This window comes from Nelumbo lutea, chromosome 8 (assembly GCF_056320005.1).
Source record: "Nelumbo lutea isolate HS-2025 chromosome 8, American lotus-T2T, whole genome shotgun sequence".
NCBI classification, from domain to species: Eukaryota; Viridiplantae; Streptophyta; class Magnoliopsida; order Proteales; family Nelumbonaceae; genus Nelumbo; species Nelumbo lutea.
The window spans coordinates 1559337-1577582 of NC_142691.1; the positions used below are offsets into that span (position 1 = coordinate 1559337).

Consider the following 18246-nt stretch of genomic DNA (forward strand, 5'->3'; position numbering starts at 1 on the left):
AAAAAAAAAGAAAAAAAAGTAAAGAGAGAGCTCACTGTCTAAACAAAAATTTGCTTTCGTTATATGGCCAACTTCAACCACGTTACAGAAACAAATGCTAGAAAACATGCCAAAAAGAAAGCTTAATCCAAGCAATTACAAAGGACAATCTCCTTAAAATCTACACGTGTGATGATATTAGGAAAGAAACAAAATTGGTTGTGCAAAGATTCTCTAGGCTTTTATATGAAATGATTCTCAAAGATGCTCTGACACAAAAATCGGAGTGGTCGGTAGGTACGTACTAGTGGTTCTTTCTTTGCATTTTTTCCTGTCTGTCGTTGTTTACTTTTGATGCCGTGAGTTGTAGAGATATAGTTCTCTTCAATTGGAAAATTTTGAATTTTGATGTAAAGGATCTGGGTATCTAGCTGTCAAGAACTGGCAAATGGGTTTCTTTTAACTTTGAAGTTTATCGGGTTTTGTTAGATTTTTTTTTTTTTAACAGGGTTAGATCTTGGAGCTTTGATTCTAGGGTTTTAGCAGCATTTCTTAGAAAAAATGCTGAAAGAATCAGCTTCTTTGCTGTTGATTTTTTTTATCTCCTTTTCTCTGTTTCTGCCATGGAGAATGGATTCCCACGCTGTAACTGCGATGACGAAGGCTTCTGCAGCGTGGACAACATTCTAGAATGCCAGAGTGTGAGCGATTTCCTTATCGCAGTAGCGTACTTTTCAATCCCTATTGAGCTCCTTTACTTCGTTAGTTGCTCCAACGTCCCATTCAAATGGGTCCTCTTTCAGTTCACTTCCTTCATAATCCTCTTCGGGATGACTCATTTACTGAACGGGTGGACTTATGCCCCGCATACATTCCAGCTGATGCTGGTGCTCACCATCTTCAATTTTCTTACTGCCTTGGTCTCCAGTGCAACTGTTATCACTCTGATAACTCTCATTCCTCTGCTTCTCAAAGTAAAGGTGAGAGAGCTCTTCTTGAAGAAGAAGGCCAGGGAGCTTAATAGACAGGTAGGGAAGATGAAGAAACTGAAGGAAGCATGTTCCAGAGCTGACTCAAGAGATTCGGAAATCACTGGATAGGCATACCATCTTATACAGCACTCTGCTCAAGCTGTTCAGTACTTTGGACCTGCAGAACTGTGCGTTTTGGATGCCCAACGAGATTAAAATAGAGATGAACTTGACCCATGAGTTGAAAGAGAGGAGTTCATTGATTCACTCTTGCCCTGCTATCCCAATAAATGATCCAGATGCAAAGAAAATTAAGGAGAGCAAGGGAGTGAAGATCCTGAGGCCAGACTCAGTTCTTGGTATTGCAAGCAGCGGTGGATTTGGTGAGCCTGGTGCTGTGGCGGCAATTCGGATGCCCATGTTGCGGGTAGCAAACTTCAAAGGAGGGACACTAGAATTAGTCCCACAATGTTATGCAATGCTGGTTTTGGTTCTTCCAAACACTGGTGGTAGAGTTTGGACTTGCCATGAATTGGAGATAGTGGAGGTGGTTGCTGATCAGGTGGCTGTTGCTCTATCCCATGTTGCAGTTCTGGAAGAGTCTCAGCTCATGAGAGACAAACTAGTAGAGCAGAACGGAGAAAATATTTATGGCAAAGCCAAGCCAGAAATTCATTTCAGAATGTGATGAGCCACGGTCTGAGGAGGCCAATTCCCTCTATCTTGGCACTGTTCTCTGTGATACTGAGCAGTGAGCAGCAGATCATAGTTGAATCAATGCTGTGCTTTGAGAGAATTGAGGAAGATCTTAGCTTCAGCATGTGCAAAATACTTGTGCACGTAAAATCTGAATATTTTGTCTTTATCATGAGTTACTTTTATCTCTGATTAAAAGGATTGTCTTAGATAATCTGCAAATATGCAGAGGAAGTCGTAGCATTACCCCGGATAAAAGAAATTAATATTAAACTATCCTTAAAACATGTAGAAAACATAGAACTGATTTTCTTCTCTCACAATGATGATTCATCTCTATATTGGGATTCCGGATTGTTCATATTTGGAGGCTTCCTTGCAATTAAACATTTTATTTTCAAAATTATTAAGAAGACAACTATATATTCTAACAAATTTGCTTTATTTCCTTAAATTGTTCTACAGTGAAGTTATCGTCCTCCCTCTCTATTTAGAGATTAAATCCAATGGGGTTTGATTGATCAATTACATGAAAAACACACATGCACACGTCTTGAAAAATAGTTTTTTCTCTTACTAAAACAAGTTTTTAACTTGTCCCACATTGGAAAATTATAAGACTTGTTTTGGGTTTTTAAATAGGAGCTTATTTACACTCTTTAGATATAAAGAGGAGAGTATGGAGGTTTGCTACCGCACAAGGTGCGCGCATGTGTGTGTGTGGCGCAATGAGGCACTTTAGAGGCACACTTTGCTCGCACTCGCATGGCTTGAGAAGGGCGACACTCTTCAGTTTCAGTGATCCCAATTCTGCCTTAGAGCTTTGGAATTTTTGAAAAACCAAAGGACCGGTTCTGTTTTCGATTAACCTACAAAAAAATTGACGGTTAACCGAACCAACCGGTATATATTTATATGTGTATTATATATATTTTTTTAATATATGTCACATATTTTCTATGCATTATATATAAATATATATTCATTATATGTATAAATATATACTTATATTATATTTATAATGACATATTTATAAATATATTATATATTTTTAAAATATTTATAATACATTATATATCATTTGTTATTTATAATATAATATTATACATAAAACCAATATTACCAGATATTGAAAATAGGGGGTACAGAAATTCTGGTCCACACCTGGGCCTAGGGGTGTAAATGGATCGAATTCGAATCGGATCAAACATATCCGAATTCAAATATGATTAGAAAATTCGATATCCGAATTTGATTCGATATTCGACAGATATTGAAAATTAATATCTGAATTTGAATCCGATTAAATATTCAAATTTTTGATTTGATTCGATTAATTAATTATTTAGATAATTAATAAATATATAAATAAATATTTTATTGATATAAAGTATATAAATATATAAATTATTTATATAACTTAATTATTATATATAAATTATATAAAATATTTTATATATTATATATAAGAATTAAATAATTGGTCAAATTCGAATATTTATCGAATCGAATCAGGTCATATCCGAATTTGAATCCGATTAACTATTCGGTATGAATAGGATATCCAAATTCGATTGATTAAATATTCGAATTATCCGAATTCGATTCGATTATGTCGAATATCAAATTTGAAATCGAATTTTCAAATACCTTTTACACCCCTACCCGGGCCTCCCTACTTCAAGCCCAGCCAAGCTCGATCCCTTCACATATTAATTTTTGTCGTCTTTAATAATTATATACTACGTGTACAAGATAAAAACATAAAAATATAAAAATAAAATAAAAAATATAATTATGATGTAATACAAATTAAGTGATTTAACTTTTATACACTTCATATAAATGCAATTAATTTTATGTAGTATTTTTATACATAAAATAACATAGGCCCACAAAAACATGCCTAAGATTGAGCTTACGTTTTAGGCCTGGAATTTATTATGGGCTAGCCCAGGCTATAAACATGGCAGCAAGTGCTAGCGACAGGATCCACCAGTGAATTATGGATACTGCCCCGTTGAAATGACAATCAATTGATGTTATGTATTGAATTAAAGGGTAATTTGAGTTCAGTCCACCTCAGAATTTATAATGGGATCATATAGCTTGGGTTAGTGAAAGGGAAGAAAGATTCCTAATTGACGAGAAATGTTGTTTATAAGGGGTGGGAATAAATACATTTGAGAAATTAATTAATGAATTCTAAGGTGAAGTGGATTATAAAAAGACTTTGAATTAATTGCAAAGAGTGGTGTGGTCATTTGCTGAATTATTTTGCCACATATAATGCAAGCTCCAAACTTGGCGTAGCCCTTGATATCAGTATAAATAAGGAAATGAGAAAATGAGAGAGTGGAGAAAATGGAGGGGAAAAAGAAAAATAAGTAATAAGAGAGAGAGAGAGAGAGAGAGAGAGAGAGAGAGAGAGAGAGAGAGAGAGAGAGAGAGATCGAGAGGTAGGAATGGCAATGGGGACAGGATCATATTCCTTGTCCCCAACCCCAATCTCCATTGGGGTAAAAGTTGTCATCCATCCTTGATCCCCGATTGAGACAGGTTTTCCATAGGGGCCAGGATCCTAGAAATTTTTTTAGTAAACTGTATTTTTGAAAAATAAATTTATTTAATATAAATAATATTTTAAATATATACTAATATATAATCAGGTCAGGAACCACATTCCCATCCTTGACCCCAATCCCGATTTGGGATCCTTATTAATCCCTATCTTTGTCCCTGCCCCGCCAAAGCAATTACATCCCCGACCTGTGGGGTCAAGGAAATCGGATACCCATTGGTGATAAAATTGCCATCCCTAAAGAGATCCAGTAGGTTGATGTGGTTTATCTATCTTTCTATCTATACTACTTATAAAAGAGCAAATGCCCCCTTTTTCTGGAATTTTTATTGTACTTTTTTTATTCCCTTTATCTAAACATAAAATGGACATAAAGAGGACATGTATGTACTTTACTCACATTTTAAATACTATCCACTTGTAATTGTCCAAAAATTACCCACTTATGACTGTTGAATGAATTATAAATAGTTTTGTCTTAGAGATATTGCCATGTCCATATTTACTATTCTTTTGTTCTATTGGGTTTGAGAACAAAATCCCTCACACAGATGTTAAATAAATAAGGTTGATTTGGACATTCACTTTCAATGCCAACGCCACTTTTGGGGGTATTTATGACTTTTTGATAGGTTTTTGGACTTTAGCTTAACGTTAAAGAAAATAAAAGAGAAATAAAAAGATGGTCTAGGACGTTTTTCCTTTTGTCTGTATCTTCCGTTAATGCAGCCGTTGTGTGACATGACATTTTTAACGTTTTTACTTTTTAGTATAAGAAAGGTTGTGATTGTGATTCTCTCTCTATTTTATGCAAAAGGAACCGATTATGAAAGATAAAAGATCTAGAGATCCTAGCCTGTTTAGTCATTTTATATGTGCTGGCCTTACCGCAGATCTATGAACATATATAAGTTTAATATTTACAAAAAGAGATAGGAGATAATGTATATGATTAAAAAGAAGTTGAGCATCCGAGCTGATGTTTCTGTTGATTTCCTTCACATTCAAAAAAATAAATTTGTTGCAGCAAAAAAGCAGACGAGAAGCCAGAACTAAGGAGCTTTCTTAGACCTCTAATACTCTGCTGTTGGAGAGTTTGCTGGACAAGATTGTTCCTCTGCAAATGAAGTGTCACAGTGATAAGATTACGATAATAGACCAGTAGAAGCAATATGAGTTAATGGGTATAAATGTGTAATGAATGCCTCGTTCCGTTTGTCTTCTGTTTTTGCTCATTCGTCCTTATTTCAGAACATCTGCCTAGGACCATTTGGTTGCATTGCTTACCATTAGTAAACGTTGTGGGTTCATCAAATCAAATTTGTGAGAGAAAGGTTTTAGCTATTTCAAACAGTTAGAGTTGATTAATATACATAAATTGTTATTTCTACTCATTTTAATTATAAAGGTCTCTGATCATTCTCACATTTTTTTTGTTTAATTTGAAGTGATTCATGTATTTCACCAATTTGTATTTATCAACCTAAAATATTTTAGGTAGAAACAACAACAATATTGATGATGTGTGATTTGGTCAATCTCTGTTGGAGGATAGTTCGGACATCGGGCTACTGATGTCACTTCGGAGTTAGTTTCACACTTAATGATGGACTCCGTGTAAGTTGATAAGGATTATCCAGGTCCGTCCGAATTGGGCATGAGGAAGATAAGATCCGTTAATGTCCGTTGTGATCTCGAGGATATTAGAGACTGTTGGTTTACTTCTAGAAGGAGGTTACATGGCATATGGGCAGGTAAGTGCATATAATCAAGAGCTACTCAAGCCTCGATCTTACTGAGTGACCTGAGGTATCTGAGGTTGCTAAGGTGTCATCACGTCATTCCATCACTCTATGTATTATCACATCATTAACCGGACCAAATTATCCCTCGTCAAATATCAAATACAACCATATTGATTAAGAGGGTGTTCACCATTGTCCTATCTTCCAAAACAAAATCATACACATTGATGAACACCCCCTAAAAAAATCTTCCATTTTTAAAATTGCCAAAAAAAGTAATCTCTAGTAACAGAAAATGTTTAATGAATCAAAGGTTGTTTCCAATTAAACAGAGTTTGGTTATGCATTCTGAGTCCCACTTATGATATAATCAAAACTAGTTATACTGCTCCAACCCAACTAAGACCACCCGAACTAATTATGCGCATGGGTATTAGCATGTGAAAAAGATACCTCATACCTCGTGGGCTCCTAATGCCTTTAGAAGAAGGAGCAAGAGAATTATTGGCTATAGGCTTTTGGATCTTGTGGAGTTTAGATCAAATAAACTTGATTAATATAGGTCTGAGTTGAAAATGGGTCCAGATATATATTATTTTTTATTGATTTGTGACTATCTCTAGTCTAACCCAGACGCGTTGACAATCCAAGCTTAATTAAATAGCCCCAAGTCCACCGGCTCTAAGGAAAGCCTAATTGACCTCTGGAGTGTGGACCGGTCACCTTTTATGTCTCCTCCACTGAAATTCAAAGTTTTATTAGGCTCAGTTTGGAAAGAATATATACAGTATTGATATACACAAAATAATATTTATATTTATATTTATATTCCTTTCAAACTGAGTCTTACGTCATTATTTCAATTTTTGTTTCAAAGAAGACATTATTTGACCATGGTCAAGGGAGGGGTTTTAAATTGACATTTGTCACGCGGAGAGAGCAGGTTAGGGGAACGCGCAAACTCGATAACGATGGTCTGGCCGCTGGCGGACTACCAACCTACCCACTCGGCCACTAAGCAAGTATGGTCGCAGGACAAACCTGGGCCCCTCCAATGAATTTTGAACACGTCGATGTTGGATATAACTGCAGAGATGACGAAAATTTAATCACGCAAATGTTGAGGATTAGTAGATGTGTAGGCGTTGCGTGTATGACTCACTGAGCATTTTTGAAAAGCTACGTGGTCAAATAATATCGAGGGTCTGATCTCATCTATACCTCTGGCTTTCGTGGATAGTCCCACCAGATGGTCTGCAGAGTGATGTGAGCTCACTACACTACAGATTTCCCAAGTAATACTGACGACTGATGACGCCCTCAAAGGTTAGTAGTAGCTTATATCTGGCGCAAGCTTAAGGCCTTAAGCTTATCAAAGTATGTATGCTGAGGCCTGAGAGTCAAGCCCCGTCACGCACTCATTGTTTTCGTACTATTGGAATTCTTTGATCTTGGCTATGAAGTATCACCCAACACGGTGTTTGGGTCAATTTTGTCAATTTGATCTCACATTCTCACTCCAATCCGATGTAAAGTCATCTGTCAACATATATTATTAGCAGCAAACAAACAGCCCCTGAGTTAATATCATCTTCTAAGTGCTCATTTGGGAACTTAGAAGTGGAGTTCACATCTGCGCCCCACCCCCACATGCACATCTCAGTGCACCGGGAACCTGAGTTGCATTGGTTTTTTGATCCTTCCAAAAGCGGACCCCACATAAACAACGTATGAATTATGTTTCTGAAAAAAACCAAAAGAGCCCAAATCTATTATTAATCAGTCATTTGAAGAGTTATCACCACTTCAGCGTATGAATTTGTATAGCTTATTTATAGGGTATTTGGTTCCGTTGTAGCCGTTTATTTGTACATTTTTCACTTTGAACGTTTATTTAGATTTTTCTTTTGCATTTTAAATATTTCTTATTTTTGTTGTTTGGTTGATCTTTATTTTAAACATTTTTTGTTTTTCATCTCAGATTAATACCCATTAAAATGTGACATATTAGCATTTGGTTTTAAGAAACATTGGAGCATTGAGGAAAACAAGAATTTGGCATTTCCCCAAATGCCCTATGTGCAAAAATCAAAGCGTTTCAGTTTTTTATAAATGGTAAAACCAAACAGTTGTTTCATATTTAATAAATGCCAATACCTATATGATGTTGATGTGGTGGCATTTTTTCAATAAATACCAGCTAAAATGTCCTTGATTTGCCAATCACTCTGTCGCTTGATTACCTTCTCTTATAAATGTATGTGTATGTGATTTGAAAATCTTATCTACGTTTGAATCTCCTTCAATAATTAATTGACTGTTTTCAATGGATGCGGCTAGCTTATTCACTTCGAGACTCGCTCTCATTTCTACTATTGTTATTGATGTAATGCCATGCCAATAATCCCTGCCTTAGCTTTACTATTCTTTCATTTAAGTCCCTCGCAAATTGCAATGCACCCATTAACTTCTCCTTGTTTCTCTAGCTTGAATGGTCTATCCGCACTTCAAAGCAGCTGAAGCTTCAGCTAAACCCTCCCAATGGCCCTTAAATAATCATTTAATAATTTAAATAGGTTATTAAGACGATTGTGAGCTCTCTGGTGATTAGGCTGAATTTAGAATAATAACAATATTTTGTTTTATTTAATTATTTTATAAGTCATGCGTTTAATTCAGTCATTTCAGCGTTACATGTATTGAAAATAAGTTTGACCAAATGAACACTTCCATGGAACGAAACGGGCACTCTCCAGACTGTTTGACTACTTGATCTTGGACCCGACATCCCAGTCTGAGTTTGAGTGTTGACACACTGGTTTGAAGATGGTCAACAAAACAACAATCTCCATTTATGATTTATACAACGTTTCCAATACTTTCTATCATGTACCAACTAAAGCGCGTGTAAAGTATTACTGTGTTTCCTTATTATGTTCTATTAAAAAAAAAGAGGGTGTTGAAATTTTTCTGTAATTGGAAATTTCTCCTCTCCTTCCCCATTATGCTTATCAAATCACACATGTATTGTTATGATTTTGCTTTGAATTAGGGTTTTAATTTTTTGTGAAGTTATTTAGTTATATTTTTATTTTTAAGGTAAATAAGATAATAACCGTTTAACTATAAAAAAAAAATAATTATTAAAGGGGACAATTTTGTTTGATCAAAGCTTGAATAACTCAGTTGGTATTGATGATTTGTTCTAATGAAGATGCGGCTTCGAGTCTCACTATCATAGCTATGAAAGAAAAGAATTATATGTAAATACCAAAGTGGTTAATGATGTGATGTTGTATTTATTGTTTATAAAAAAAGGTAATAACCGCCCCTTGGGGGTATTCAGGCATTGATTAATATAAAAAAAATCCAAAAAATGAACAACCATAGATGAAGTTATGTCTTAGTGGGAAGTGGAAACACTATAATACGCCCAAATCATTTTGATTCTCGGATTTTAGTCCTACGCTACAAACTATTATAGTAAAAGTGAGCTCTACGCCTAATTGCCTATGGATAAACAACCCACGCTTCAGGTTTTTTTATATCAATTATCGATATAAAAATTACATCAATAAAATCAATATAGTATTATATTTATAATTACCTTTTTTTTTTATTTTTTTGATGCTCACTTTTTTAATGATTTAAAAATTTTCAAATAGTTCGGTGTGATACTCCATCAATGGAATTTTACATACATTGATGATGTTTACACCACAACAAACACAGCCTAAAAAAATGATTCGAAAATTTGAATTACCACCTGAAATCCCCTTTATTCCGATTGATCCTCTACGGTCTACCCTCGTCCCCAATTGCCTTTTTTATAAAAAAAAAAAAAAAGTTACTGGAGTTTGTTTCTCTAACATCTTATCGATCGAGTGTACACAGTACAGACACAGATATGGAAGTATGGAACATAGCGTCACTTTTTTTCAAGAAAGCACATTGCGTCATTTGTTTTAGCTCCTTTGTTTGCATCCGTTAACTACATTTGGGCCCCCACCCCAAAATGTACTTTACCTCCCATTTGAAAGTGCCATGTCCCTCATGCGCTCATGGAACTGTATTGGATTCCAATTTCGGGACCATATTAATTTGAGGGCAGGGATATGCTACCAACCAAGCGCTCCCAACTGTCACAGCTAACCACTGCAACCTCACACATTCAGAACATACACTCCGATTGGCTGCCTCCCCACGTTACAACGTGGTTGCGAACTTGGGGTGTATTGTGGGGCGCATTCCGTAGATAGTCAATGCCAATTATAGGAATATCTCTTTTTCAGTTTTTATCATTAATGGAGAAATTTTCCTACATCTAAACCGTGTCTGAGCTAGGGGTTCAATACAATTCCGCTGAACAAGTTTGAATAAACAACATAGTGAATTAGTGAGGCAACGTTGGAAGTTCAATAAAACAATATTAGAACAGTACAAACGGCCAACATGTGTGCTTATCTGTGTCAAGTGGGGCCAGCCTATATATTCAATTAGTTTTAAAAACCATGGGTCTATTTAAGAGATGTGTCTAAATTTTATATAAATTTTTATTTTTTATTTTTTATTTTATTAAAAAAATATTATTTAATTATGACATCATGAACTGTTTCAATTGACCTGTACAGTTGAATTGATTATCCACCACCTAGATGGAAGAACATAGGTTTTAAAGTGTTGAAGTATTGAATATAAATCTAAATAATAGAGTTTATTGGTGAAAAAAACAACTTAATTATATGATTTATTGACATAAAATTATTGCCTTAAATATAAGACTTAATGATAAGGAATTGATTGGGGTAAAAAGCAGTTATTCAAATTACATATTTTTGCATCACAATTAGAGAGAAACCAGTATGAGTGTACAATCCTTCATTGGAGATAGATGGAATGTTCAAGGGGGCATTGGGTACATTGGCTCGTGTTATATTGTATTTTGGATTGATAAATACAAATTTGTGTTAACTTTTATCCAATTCAGTGTTTACATGTAATCCAAATAAATAATAATATATAATTATTCAATTAAAATTTTAAAATAATAATATTCAAAATTAGTACTTTGAAATGTTAATAAGGCCATGTTTGGGAGTGCTTCAAAATAAGTGCTTTTTTGGGTGGGGACTACACTATTAAGCACTTATTAGTGTTTGGGAAATAAGCCTGAAATAAGTGCTTATTTTTAAAATTAGGGCTTGTTTTTTAAGCCTAAATTTTCAGCTTTTTTTAAGTGCTCATATAATAAACACTTATTCAAAATTTTCCCCATAATTGTCCCTAGTGAATTTTTAGAATACCAATTATAACCCTTTTACAAAGGCACTTTTATAAAAGTAATTTTATGAAAATTACTTTTATTAAAGTAAAGTATTTTTACGAAATTACTTTTATGAAAGCACTTTTATAAAAGTACTTTTACGAAAGAACTTTTGTAAAAGTACTTTTATGTGAGCACTTTTATAAAAATATTTTTATGAAAGTACCTTTACAAAAGTACTTTTATAAAAGTACTTTATGAAAGCACTTTTAGAAAAGTACTTTTATGGAAGTACTTTTATAAAAGCATTTTTACAAAAAATACATTTACAAAATTATCTTACCGAAGTACTTTTATGAAAGCACTTTTGTAAAAGTACTAAAACCACTTTGATAAAAGCACTTCTATCAAATTACTTTTATTCATTCACTTTGGATTGGATATTTTGAAAATTTGAAAGAAAATGAAGGACAAAAGAGTCACAATTGCTTATTTAAGTGCTTATTTAGAAAAAGACCACCAAACACCCAATATTAAATAAGTGCTCACACTTGAAAATGTTGGGTGCCAAATGCAAATGAGTGCTTATTCGAATAAGCACTTGTTTTTAAGCACTTATTTTTAACATAAGCACTCCCAGACATGGCCTAAAATGAACAATCTATTAAATCCACATTTATATCAAAAATGACTTTTAATCTCTAAAACTTACAAAAATAAAAATAGTAATAAGAATACTTATTTTAGTGATTAAAATTTGTGAATTTTCGTGTGATATGTATTTTAGAAATCTTAATAGATTTGATAAATTTTTAAGATAAGATGATATGTTGTTATATATGATTAGTTAATATCTTAATTTCTATTAAATAACAACATATTTCTAATTTACAAAAAAAAAACAAAAATTTTGTTTACAAAATATTTAAGAATTTAATATACTTATCAATAAAATTGTATGATATATACGAATGTATTTGCTCATATGTACAATGAAAATATATATATGCATTCCTTATGTATTGATATACTATTAATTTCTGTTATTTAAACTTTAAATTTGATATTATTAATATATCCATATTTGTATCCACTCTTATTGATATGATATTGAACACAACCAATGTTTTAAAAACCGATCCGGAGGCCGGGCCATTTTTTCCTTTGGGTCATGGGTCACCAGTTCGAATGATCGGATTGAATGATTCAGACCGTGCCACATCATCATATATATATATATATATATATGTATTAAGTATATATATTTATATACGTTTATATAGACCATTAATAAAAATGGGAATGGTAATTGTCTCATTCGTCAAAACACTTTGATTTTAATTTTCAAAATTACCCCTCACTGTTATTTCTTTTATTGTTGTTTATAAGTCCATTAGTTTTTGTCTTGGAAACTCCAAATTTTATTTCCAAAATTATTCTTACTATTTATTATACCATTTATATGCTTTACTCCAATGCTTATTAATTTATTTTCTTAAAAACCAACAATAAAGGGTGATTGTAAAGGTATAAATCGAGTTGTGCCATCTGCGACCTAGCACGGTTTAGCATAATTTTGAGTTGGCCTCAAGGACTTTCTTTCCAAACTGGCCCCAAGGACTTTCTTTCAAATAAAAGAGGAAAAAATAAAAGAAAAACAAACACTTTATCTAAACATTTATATTTTTTGATAAATTTCAGCAGAAATTTCTTATTACCTTCGGAGCTGGGATATTTCAGGGAGACTTCGAACAGAATAAATTAAAACTCCACGTTTTAAAGACATTGCACAAAAAGGTATTTAATTTATCCAAGTCCAGTTTGGTGTAGCGAGCAGATCCTCATCTGCTTCAATTTCAACACCAAAGAAAAGACAAAACACATTAATTGTTTTTAGTTGCTTTCTTTTGGTAAGTGCATGATGGTGCTTTTTTTTTTTGGGTATCACCATCGTCATTATTAATTTATTATATGCCACTCTATATGTCTCTAGCATTTAACAACGTGCCAATTTGTCTCGGTAAAAACGATCACAAGAAGGGATATAATTGGAAAAGGAAGTGGAGTGACGGAAGAAATACAAAAAGGTGCAGTTGAGGATTGCTACTATGTTAGTGTTATTATCCACGAGCTAAAATCACAAGACGACAAATACTCTCATATCATATAGAGAATTAAGGGTTTCGTGTCGGGCAGCCAGCCAGCTTTGGCGTGGCCTGAGTCCGGATCCGCTACCCATATACCATATAGAATTAAAGCCGCATATCGGGGAATACCTCGAATGAATAAGACGTTCAAGTAGCGAAGATATTCCCGATGCACGGCTGTTATGTGGCTGTATCATGTGGGTAGCGTAGCGTGTTGTGTAGGTAGCACTTAGCAGAAGCTTGGCGTAAGGCGAGGAAGGCTCTTGGAGGTTACCACATACCACATACCACTTTTACGGTTTTACCCAGTGGAGAGTGGAGATTATTAGAAGAATTGGAGAAAGAGCAAGACCCCAGTACCCCACCACAGGGCACAGGTGCCCCTCAGCCATGAGATGGGAGTATGGGACCATTGTTGTCTGGAGGATTCAATGAATCATTGAATGAGTATATGAAGAGTCACTCTCCCAGTCCTAGTACGCTGTACACTGTACACCACGAGGAAAACGAACTCACAAATCCCCATCAATCCAGAAAGAAGCGTGCTAAATTTAAGAGAGTGTCACCCTTCTTTCTTTTTGTCTAATAATGTCTTACCGCGTTCTCCACGTCATACTTTCTTCGCCACGACTCAGACCGTATGGACACGCTTCGGCCCTTACCCTACGGCTACCAACGGCCTTACTGACCACTGAGCAGCCAAAACCTCAGTATATATACAGACAGAAGAGCCGTCATTCCTTCATTCTCCATAACCAGAGACGACTCGACACTCGAGGGTTGAGAAATTCCTCTTTCCAGCGGAAACAAACCTTACCGGTACTCAAATTTTATTAGTGGCATTAGATTCCGGTCAGCGGCAGATGGTGAAACCTACCGCCGAAGGAAAATCTTCCGATAGAACTGGTTCTCAGTATAAGGGTGTAAGAAAGAGAAAATGGGGAAAATGGGTTTCAGAAATTCGGCTACCCAACAGCCGGGAGAGGATTTGGTTGGGATCCTATGACACCGCCGAGAAGGCCGCTCGGGCCTTCGACGCTGCCCTCTTTTGCTTACGCGGTCGCAATGCCAAGTTCAATTTCCCAGAAAACCCACCGGAGATTCCTCGTGGTAGATCTCTCACACCGCCGGAAATTCAAGCTGCTGCGGCTCGGTTTGCGAATGAGGACCCACAGAATAAGGAGCCTTCCGATCATTTACCGACGGAGACCACGCTGGAATACCCCTCGCCTTCATCGGTCTCTGATGGACCAGTCCCCGCGGATAGCGATGTTTCCATCGACTGGTCCTTCTTCGACATGTTCCCAGTGGGATCCGAAGATAGCGTGTCGGATTTCGGAGTTTTTACTGGGTTTGACGATTATTCGGCCGACTATTTTCCCTCGACACTGGATTCCTTGGATTATGGGGAAGAGATCAGTAATGGGGATTATAATCAACAGTCCTTCCTTTGGAATTTTTAGAAGTTGCAACCACTCACCAATGGAAGGGAGTTGAGTTGCTGGTTAGTGTCAGAATTCTGGAGTTTTTAGTTGCCGGAGTTGCTGACGTTAGACTTATGCTCGACTCGAGAAAGTTGATTCGAGCATCGGATGACCCAGTTCCTTTTTTTCCTCACGAAGTCATCCTCCTATTTGTTTCGGTATGGCACATATATGCTCGTGCCATACTTAATTGCTCTCTGTAGTTTTTAAGTGTTAAATCCTCAAACCGTCAAACCTATTGTATATTATGTAACAATTCATTCTTAGCCAATTTAATTCATTCAATTAATTTTGCCTATACTGGACAGATCTCTCTTCAACTTAGCCACCAGCCTCACTCGAGTGAAAACTGAAAAGTGAAAACAGAACAGAAGGAAGAAACAATACAAGCATACAACTAACTATTTACTGTTACAAAACAATAAAGAAATATCGGTAATAATTATAATACGCACTCAAGCTTCGAGCTTATTAGCAGAGAACTGAGGGGCAGAATTTCTCAAACCTTGGCTAGATCATATCTGAAAGTGTATTCTCTTCGGTTTAATCAGATATAGAGGCATGTTGTCCACCAGCCACCAGGTCACGGCCGGTTTTACTCCGTAGGAAGTTTACAAGCTTTCAATTTTGGGTCTATCTGATGCTATCAAAGATAGAAGGCCGAGGGTTCCATCTTAATGAAATGCAATTGCGTAAAAGAGGTACATGAGGCCTTGAGTCCCCCTTTTATAGACGTGGTGGTCACCCTCACCCTGGTGTGAGCGTGGACACTTTATAACGGCTCTGCACAGTAGGCGTTATTAACTGGAAGACAATTAAGGCACAAACCACATCGCCAAGTGCTACCTTACTATAAATTTACCGGGGAGGCTCGGTTGAGGTTGTAATACTTGTCATAGATGTGTAAATCGGACCGTGCTGCCCGTGGCCCGGTACGAATTTGGATCAGCCCAACATGACGGTTCATGGACCGTGTCAGGCCTGACACGATTGTGCAGGCTGTGCTAGGCTTCGGGTTTTAGATTTATGGGCCGGGCCGGCACGATACGACCGAGTGGGATGTGCTGGTCTGACCTGCGGCATAGCCCATATATATTTATATTATATTATATATAACATTATATAAAGTATAATTATATAATAATATAGAACATATTAATAAAGTAAATATAATTTTTTTAATTTTATTATATTAATTATTGTATATATAAGCAATTATATACATCAAAATTCATATAAAATTGAAATTTTAAGGTTTTTTGTCATTTTTTTTAAATAAATAGTTTTGGTCCAATGCATGATCCAATCTGGCCCAAGGCTCTACTCACGGGCCATGCCCAACCCCCATGTTATCCCAGGGGAGGGCAGCACACCTCTAGCCTGTCATTAAGGCTTTACATTAATGTGAACAAAAATGACCATAATACCCCTTAAGGTTTTGTAAGATGACGAGAATGCTCTAAGAGACGTGCCACGTGTTGTCTATCGATGGCGTGATGAATATTGACTATATCATCATCTGTCTAGGCTTAATTAGATTTTTTTACCTATAGAAATACTAATAATAATAATAATAAAAGAAATTCATATATACTATCTCCCAATCATAAAATAAAAGGAATAAAAAATAAATTAATCTAAGGCAGCTGGGAATAAGATAAAATCCGCTTAGGTTACTCAGCTGCTCAAAACATTTGAATAGCTTTAGACATAAATAGGAAAAGTCATCCAAGGAATAAGGAATAAAAAAATATAAAACAGTTCTTATAAGCGCTTTTGTCATTTCTTATTAGTTTAGCCCTGCAAAGTAGAGATTTCTGGCTCAACAATTATGAGTTTTGGCAATTTTTACTAGCCGAGTAATCCATCTTTTTACTTGGACAAGGTGAAACATAATTCAATTGCATCAAATTTCTAATTAGCTCTATTGGCATTTTTTACCTTATTTGATATTACATAATGTACATTACAGGGGACTCAGGGGTGGGACAGATGAAGGGTGTACATAGGTCCACTATCCTTACCACAAAGAGCCTCTGATTATGCAGGTTGGTCTCGTCCCCTTACCCCTTATTTTGTACAAATGAGAATCGACCATCTCATCTCATCTCAGCTACTTAAGGGGTGTTTGGTAGTGTGGTACTAAAAGATGTGGTGTTTGAATTTATTAGGCTCCAATGTAGTGTGGATGTATTATTAGTAATATTTTAAATAAAATATTTCAATCATTTGTTATGTTACATGTGGTGATCATATCCAATTTACTGTGGGGTGTGGTACCTTTTTAATGTATGCCTATTGACAAATTTTAAGGAACAAATGATTTTATGTATAATGGTTATTTAATTATAGGCTTTTTATAAACAAATTAATAAAATTTATTGATTGTCAAAATCATATATGTTTTGAAAAAATTGGCAAAAACATTGAATACAACAAAAAATTAAATTTGTTTGGCCAAAAGAAGGATATGGTTTTAACCGTTGAAGTATTAAGACATGATTTAACATGGCACTAAATAGTAAGAAATGGCAAAATAGGATTCATGTAACCCACTCCATAAAGCTGGAATAAGGCTAAGATGATGATGATGATAATTTTAATCCTCAATTCTATCACAACAATTATCAAACCAAGTTGGGTTAATTTGTTACCAATCTCCCTAAATTTCTGAATCAGTATCCACTCCAAATCCTGTAGCTGATTGGATTTTGAGAATCCAAATCCTCCCCATATATGAAAATGCAAAATTTTTCTTGACTCTCCACACATTTTAAGGGTAGGGCAAGTTGGGTTTGGAAAATGCACCTAATTTCCTATTATTTCTTGTTATATATAAGCAATAAATAGGTAAAATAACATGAACAAACAACACAAATTCCAACTATTTGATTAAAACATGTAAAAAATACATAAATTTTCAATCATCCTTCACATAAAATTCAACACCTAATACATTTAAGTCCATATACTTTCCAACAATATACAAGTTGTGAAGGGTTGAGTTTAGCCTAATACTTTACCCTATCCATACCTGTATGGGTTGTAGAATACTAAAACAGTAAAACAGATTCCCACCCCAAATTCTATTATTCAAGCAAAAATACCTTTGGGACATGTTCACCCGTAGTTGGATTGTTTCAGGCTATAGTAAAGGGATTCCATATGTGCCCTACTTAATTATGGACCCACTCAAATTCAATAAGCTATTTACCATACTACCCCTTCTTGCAAGGATGAAATGTATTATATTATCCATTTGAGATTTGGGGGTTCATCTCCTCACCTTAGGACCTTTGAGTTGGAGGGCAAACAAGAATTTTTATTGCTTTTTTAACTTATTTTTAAATGACTTATTCATAGAAAGATAAATTTTAGAT

At 35.1% G+C, this 18246-nt stretch overlaps 2 pseudogenes across 1 annotated transcript; both read left to right on the forward strand.

Annotated features, from left to right (window-relative positions):
• Positions 1–540: 540 nt before the first annotated feature.
• LOC148842110 (protein EIN4 pseudogene) lies at positions 541–1838 on the forward strand (annotated as a pseudogene).
• Positions 1839–14114: 12276 nt separating this feature from the next.
• Positions 14115–15164, forward strand: LOC148842111 (ethylene-responsive transcription factor ERF017 pseudogene; annotated as a pseudogene). Its single transcript, XR_016102803.1, has one exon. The product of XR_016102803.1 is annotated as an ethylene-responsive transcription factor ERF017 pseudogene (transcript).
• Positions 15165–18246: the final 3082 nt, after the last annotated feature.